Source organism: Formica exsecta, unplaced genomic scaffold (genome assembly GCF_003651465.1).
Source record: "Formica exsecta isolate Colony F162 unplaced genomic scaffold, ASM365146v1 scaffold1, whole genome shotgun sequence".
Classification (NCBI taxonomy): Eukaryota; Metazoa; Arthropoda; class Insecta; order Hymenoptera; family Formicidae; genus Formica; species Formica exsecta.
This window is the reverse complement of record NW_021848337.1, coordinates 562,241-570,077: the sequence shown is the minus strand read 5'-3', so window position 1 is coordinate 570,077 and position 7,837 is coordinate 562,241. Positions and strand designations below refer to the sequence as shown.

Genomic DNA, 7,837 nt, shown 5'->3' with positions numbered 1-7,837 from the left:
ATCGGAATTCTCACTAGTATATTGATTATGATATGGATTTCAACAACATTGTACGCATTGTAATCAAATATTCATTGCATTATGTCATGACGAAAGCCGTCAGAGAATGCATTTATTTTGCAGAGGTATATGCAAAGGAACTTACTTCGTATGTTTCCACGGCATAGTCTTCGTGAAATTTAATAGTTTGAAAGCTAAGTTTATGGCTAAATAAACGAAGCCAATCTAACTTTATATTTAGGCAAACCCTTTAAACGTCGCGCGAATTGCAGTGGATAATTAGAAGTAGATTTATAATTATAAATGAGTATACAATTCACATCGTGGGACGAACGGATCGTAATATTGAAATTTCTCAGAGTAGCGCTGTTATAATTTATATTACGTAACTTGTATTATCTCTCCCGCAAAATGTTACGATATCTTTCAAACTAACTACGTCACGTATGTCTAATGTGTTTAGTTGGAAAAGTTAGCGCTCAAGTATTATCTAGTTGATCTAGGCTAAGTTGGACAACGCCTTAAAGACGTTATACGCTTGGCCAATTTGATGAATATTAAGGGGCGCGTATTGAGTTAGAATCTGCAGTTGTAGTCATAGATAGCAAATTGGGAAAGTTGTAGTACTGCCGACGCTGCCAGAACGCGTTTGTGTCTTGTTGTATTATCTTAGAAACTTTCTGACGTCTTATAAGTTTCCAACTTTTGTTATACGTATTTTGTATATACGTATGCAGACTTGTGTCGCGAGAATTCCGTCATGACAGGTTGTTATTGAATACGTGTATAAGAACACAAGGATTTATTTATGTTTTATCAACATATGTACGCATAATGTAGAGACTTAGCGAGTATAAGAAAAAAGAATTCGTCTCAATCTAGAAAAATATATAATCCTATTAAATATGTTCTTTTTCACAATTTATAATGAAAAGAAATAATAAAAACTATTCACATCGTGGGACGAACGGATCGTAATATTGAAATTTCTCAGAGTAGCGCTGTTATAATTTATATTACGTAACTTGTATTATCTCTCCCGCAAAATGTTACGATATCTTTCAAACTAACTACGTCACGTATGTCTAATGTGTTTAGTTGGAAAAGTTAGCGCTCAAGTATTATCTAGTTGATCTAGGCTAAGTTGGACAACGCCTTAAAGACGTTATACGCTTGGCCAATTTGATGAATATTAAGGGGCGCGTATTGAGTTAGAATCTGCAGTTGTAGTCATAGATAGCAAATTGGGAAAGTTGTAGTACTGCCGACGCTGCCAGAACGCGTTTGTGTCTTGTTGTATTATCTTAGAAACTTTCTGACGTCTTATAAGTTTCCAACTTTTGTTATACGTATTTTGTATATACGTATGCAGACTTGTGTCGCGAGAATTCCGTCATGACAGGTTGTTATTGAATACGTGTATAAGAACACAAGGATTTATTTATGTTTTATCAACATATGTACGCATAATGTAGAGACTTAGCGAGTATAAGAAAAAAAAATTCGTCAATCTAGAAAAATATAATCCTATTAAATATGTTCTTTTTCACAATTTATAATGAAAAGAAATAATAAAAACTATTATTGTTGTAAAGAATAATATACATGTATAAATAACAGTATAAAAACTTTAGAAAGAGATAGGTATAATTTTCTGTTTATTATTACAATTGGAAGAAAGATAGTAGATATAAAACAGAATTCACGAAGAGAAACGTAACATAAAATATAATTTTCATCTTGCGGAAATGTTTATTGTTTACATTAGAAGGGAAATATTCAGCCGACATTTAATCAGAGTATTTCAAGCGAGCAATGGTAGTTCATGCCGTAAAACTCTTGAGACGGATCGTACACACTTGATGCATTCTTTCTGCTAAAGTTAGGGTAAACAAACTTAAAATACTAAAAGAGAAATGCGAAGAGCAGATAATTGCAACAAACCACCAAGTGTATTCCATATGCTTCATTTAATTTTATTGGATTACATTTATTTGTGTGTGCACCAGTATCTATATAAATATGCATTCATATATATATGTATAACTATATAGCATTTTAAAATATTAAATTGACTAGTTACTATTTATACATATCATAATGTATATGCACTCCGAAAGAGAGAATCGGGTGTTCGTTATATTTAATCTAATTAATTTGTGTTTTCGAGCATAATCAATGTATTTCATATTTTACCTATAATAATTATGAGCAATATTATGAGCTGTCTATATACGCTTTACAAGTACAATCTCTTCGTTATATCGATATCCGAGTTCTATGAAGCATCGTTGAAAGCATAAATACATGTAACGACCATTCTGCACGCAAATTGTAGAACAAGCCTATACATGTTTTCCTTGATTTACTCAGGTGGCATAACTAATGTTATTCGATCATAATATGTATATATTTCAATAGAGAGGTTATCCGAATTAAACACGAATATGTACTAAACTATTCAATTAATATTGATATTTTTATCCATTAATGATTCAAATGAACAGACAATAATCGATACCTTATATGCATTCTTAAATTTACTATACACTTAATATAACTTGATGAAAAACGTTATGTTTATTATGGGATTTACCTATCATATATTTTTAACACACACCGTATTCCACAATGTTTATATATTACCTACATGGAAGGGGAAGGGAGAAAGAAAAATAAGAGATATGTTATTCTCAATATTCACGTAATAGAGTGTGCTATCGCACGATGAGAAGATATGAACAGGAATATAACGAAGACACGTAGAAAGCATGCCGCAATATATCATGCATAACAAGTGACTAGTCCGACTCTATGCCATGCACGAGTTGTCTAAGGGATGTTATTGCGTCAGACGCAATCACAATCATATTTCTTAACTTTGACGAAAGAGAAATACGGGTCTATATTTTTTTCTCTTTATTGATAGCTATTCTTTTTAGTCACATTCTCAAACAGTTTCTTTCTATTTGTATAATTGTATAAATAAACATAAGCCACATATATACACTCAGTCTTACAATAAAAGATAGGAGAAATCAGTTATATAGGCTTAAGATTATATGTATAATCAGTTGACAGGTCGTCTTTTCTCATTTAGCTCCTAAAATTCGTTCAACGTGACAATCTAAATAGAGATATTATGAAAATGTCAGGTCAGACGTTCACTCAAACATTATGTGAGCTCTTCTAACTACATACGGATAATCCGCACAGGTGGGTGGGTTATTCCGCGAATATAATAAACATGTCGCTTTGCAGTACGTGCTGCGAAATTTAACGAAGACAGCAGATTCAACGAACAGAGGTATTGAATACCGTGTGCATTGAGCATTACAAAGCACATTCTTTGATTAATTATCATGGCAACATATTTGCTGATTCAACTTTATGAAACCCGCTTCCCCCGATGTATTTGTAAGACTTATGCTAACAGTAAGTATTTCCTGCAGTAACATAATACACATAATTTCTTGTACGTGTAAACATTTAAATTTAAAATTGTGAATATATATTATTGTTTTCATAAGTCTTCTTTTATACTTATAAAGTTTCTTAAATGATTTTAGTAATAGAAAATATGCATCGACGTCTTTGTTGAAGTCTTACAAAAAAACAGTTAAATTATTTTATACTATATATTATGTGCGCGTACTATATACTATATATATTATATATTACATATAATATTATTTTTACACATACCTGCAACGACTGTTGTAGGCATTAATCGTCCTCCGCTTTAAGGATTCCCTTAAACGAAAATTACAGTATACTTTATTTACCCTCCTTTCGTAAAAAACCGGGCTGTAAATGCTCAAGCCATTTCACGTTAACTCTAGCTGATAATTCGAAGGTAACGTCAAGATAAATTATCGAGGTAAAACAGAATTAATAGTTATTGCGCAAAGATACACAGTAATTAATATAAGTAACGAATACACTGCAAAAGAAAAGGATGGGGAAAGCAAAGGAAGTATTTGCAATATGTGAAACAGGTTTGGTAATCTCGTTTATTAAAATTAATATTAAGATTGGTACAAGTTCGCGAAAGTAATGGCATTGCACGATCTTATATTTCTGCAAGTTCTACTTCAAGTGTTGGTCGAAATGATAATTTCTTTGCAGCGGAAAATTTAGATATTATTAAATTAAGATTTAAGGAGATATAAGATGAAAGGATAAGAGACGATTACATTAACGTGATCAAAGAGATAGTTTCAAATCTGATGTACATTATCAGATTTATTTTCTATTAGACACACAGAGATTTTAAATAAAAAAATGCAAATTTTTTATAATGAACAATTAACAGACTGATCAATAACCTTAACATTACTATGTGGATATTAAGGATTAATAAGCAAAAAGAGCATAAATAGTAATATGTATATAATAAAAAATAACATAATATTTTATATTATAATCTGTGTGATACGATTAAAACGATTTAATATTAATAATAATATTAATTTCACATTATAAAACAATAATTAACAAATTAATATATTACTAATTATTATATGATAGATAACCGTCGCGCTTTATGTTGTAAAAACATTTATCGGCATGATTTAATCGTATGAAGTCACACCGGGGCATCACCATTATCATTAGTCATGTTGTTTACTCTAGATCCTCGGGAAACGCTGACAGCGTAGAGATGTTTTCTTCCGCCCAACCTAGAATTGACTTCGAGCTGGTTGAGAACGCGAGCTTATCGAGTAATTCCATATGTCCTGGAGGCAGGTTATCACGACAAACACGTCTGCTTCTACGCACGGAGGCTGTTCTCCGCGCACGAGACTCGATGCATCGGAATGATGTCGGCGCTCCGTTTACATTCTACGATCGAGGAATACGGTTCGGCGAAACAGCAAAGGCGCAAAGCTAACGCGATAGCAGTTGGCGGAATTAACGTATTCGCATTACGCGAAGCTCACCGCGGCTATATGAATGCTAATTAGCGGAAGATGTACTGCTTATGGTGCTGCTTCTGGTAAGGTGCTGTCTTCTAAGACTAGCGTGATAGATATTACATTCGCAGTCGACCTTTGTTTCGCAGTAGTACAAGTCATTTACAGGTGCGGCGTTATAATTCTTGGAATCCGCGGTAACGCAAGTGTATGTGTATGTAACATTCGCGCTGCTTCTTTATGTAAAAAATATATTTACCCTACACTGAGCGTAGAGCACGGGCGATTGAATGAAGGATTACGATCGTTTATTCATGATCAACCGTATCTCTGCTCCCTGAGAATACTTGAGTAGATTCGCATCTGCGCAAAAGCATACTATGTTTCTTTCTCTGCGTTAGGGGAAAAAGCGTACAACGTGCGTCTACGTATTTTTCTATAAAAATATAAAATAAAAATATCTTGAACGACTGGAGAGGAAAAGTTTGAAAAGTGAAAGTAATAATGAAAAATATGACGCAGCAGCGAATAACAGCAAGCGCCTGCGCGGATATAAACATCATCAGGTCGTGTTATGCAAAATGTCATAGGAAAAAATAGTTAGTTGTTCCGCTAACATATGAGTTCTGCGTGCGTGGTTTCGCACCCATTAGCTAACGGTAATGATCCGACAGAAATAGTTCCGCACATCTACTTTGTCGAGCGACAAACTGTAATGGTGACGCAGGCCGAGTAATTTAATATAGCGTATAATTCAGACGAAATCGCGGGGCCCTGAAACCTGTTACCGCGTCTGGTTAAAGCAGCCGTGAAAACGGATCTACGAGCAGCTATAATAGCCGCTGGCAAGTTTTCGGCTGTGTTAGGATAATGTTCGAATCACCGTTGGTCCTAATGAGTAATTAGTCTACCGACAGATTTGCCCAATTTTAAGACTTTCATCGTAGCTGTATTTTAAGATAATGGGCAGCAAGCTCCTCGAAACTATCTTTACCCCTACTACAAATAACAATGTAATCTTACATTGAGGATGCGGTAGAATCTCTTCAAAAGACATCAGGATCAAGCTTTATCTAATATCATAAATATCGTTAATCGCGAATTTAATTACATAAAAATAAAATAATGTATTATTATATTTTAAATAGCTCAAAAAATGTGAAGCACACGATGAAAATCAATATTTCGATAATCTATAATTGAGTTAATTAAATAACTGTCGATAGAATATAGATTTAATTACACACAAATAAAGTAAGAGGTAATTATATTATATAATGACATTATAGCTTAATTCAAAAATGTGGAACGTACTGGAAATCAATATATGCTATAAAAATTCCTATCGATGTCTGTCGACAATAATAGCGGCGCATTAATATGATTATGTAAATTTTGAAAAATCGCAAGAAACAGAAAACAACTTATATATGCTATGATTTATCGCCCCAGGTGATGCTTTTATTAATTAATTATAATGATAATAGATAACAAATTGTTAATATAAATAAATACTGTTACAATTCAATTAATGACACATGGGATATATGATTTCCCATCACACTTTGCCGACAATGTTTTTCATCTAATTATTTTAAAATTGTTATTTTTTTCTTGGAAATACATATAAGGGAAATGATGTAATGAGACACAACTAGATTTTAAAGGAAACATGACATAAAACTTTTTATATTCAAAAACATAACGGCGCGTTTTATTAGGTTGTACAATAACTAGCATACATTACGAACGTAATCGTGCAATGTTAGATATATCATTTCAAACCGTATCAATTACTTCTTAAAGAAATTTACGTATTCACAATATTTTTATTTTCACGATCTTTTTATAGCCAATTAAAAAATATATATATGTATATGTAAGTACTATAATATACTTAATGAACATTGTCATTATATACATACATATAGCGCTACTAAATCGATATCGTCTAAGCGCAAGGTAATTTCCCGTGAAGAAACAAGCGCGCAATTAGTCCCTAAATAGGCAATGTAGACTTTAAACTTAAAATACGTAACTAGGAAGCACACATTCGCCAAATTTAATCATAGTTTTAGCAGTCTATTTGCCACACGTTACTTACCTTATTTTACTTTATCTGATAATAATCCATGCGATCTGCAACGATAAAAATATGCATATAAATTCCTAGAAAAATGTCATATTTATTTTTTACCGCGAAAGCATCTAACGAGGTAGTTTAATGTTGTTAGTGCCGCTTTCGCAAGACAATGTAATTTCAGTACCCATTTAATGTGTATCCTGAATTAAGACAAATATTCGCCTTCGTGTTCTATGCGTCCTGCGTCCTTTTCTTTCACATGTAGATACGTATGCACCTTGAGGTTTCATCAGCAGTTACAACGTACTAGCAACAGTATATCGGCGCCGCTGCGGCAGGCGATACAAGACGCATAGTCACGAATGAAGCAAGTAGAGAAGAAGATAGAGAGAGAGAGAGAGAGAAGACAAGATGAGATGAAGCGAGAGGGAAGCGAAGAGACGACATGAGAGAACGCGCAGAGACAGAGAAGGAGACGAAGAGAGGAAGGAGGGAATATGAAGCGCGTAGTGGATGAATACGAGAGACGAGAGAGAGATAGATAGAGAGAAAAAGAGGGAGAGACTACCGGTACGGTGAGTGAAAATAGAATAAGAGAAGAGCAGGTAACGGGGAGGACGAGACCCCCTCCGGTGAGGGTCGCAGGGAGAGGAGAGTTTCCTCCTTTTCAACCCCCGTGTTGCCGCGTACCGCGCAGAGCGGCGCGTAGGTATACGTACACACTAGGCGTCTATATTTTATATCCGGTGTACCCGAGTTGTCGCTAGGGCGCAGACTCGAGCCAATCGGGGTCGGCCGGCTCGCCAGTTACTTTTCGCGATCCACCGTGGCCGCTCTT

At 34.2% G+C, this 7,837-nt stretch overlaps 1 long non-coding RNA gene across 1 annotated transcript in view; it reads right to left on the bottom strand.

Annotated features, from left to right (window-relative positions):
• Positions 1-6,040: 6,040 nt before the first annotated feature.
• LOC115246099 overlaps positions 6,041-7,837 on the bottom strand; it is a 244,898-nt gene continuing 243,101 nt past the window's right edge. The window contains exon 3 of the long non-coding RNA XR_003885631.1: positions 6,041-7,055. This is a non-coding gene — a long non-coding RNA (uncharacterized LOC115246099). The remainder of the gene's footprint in view (positions 7,056-7,837) is intronic.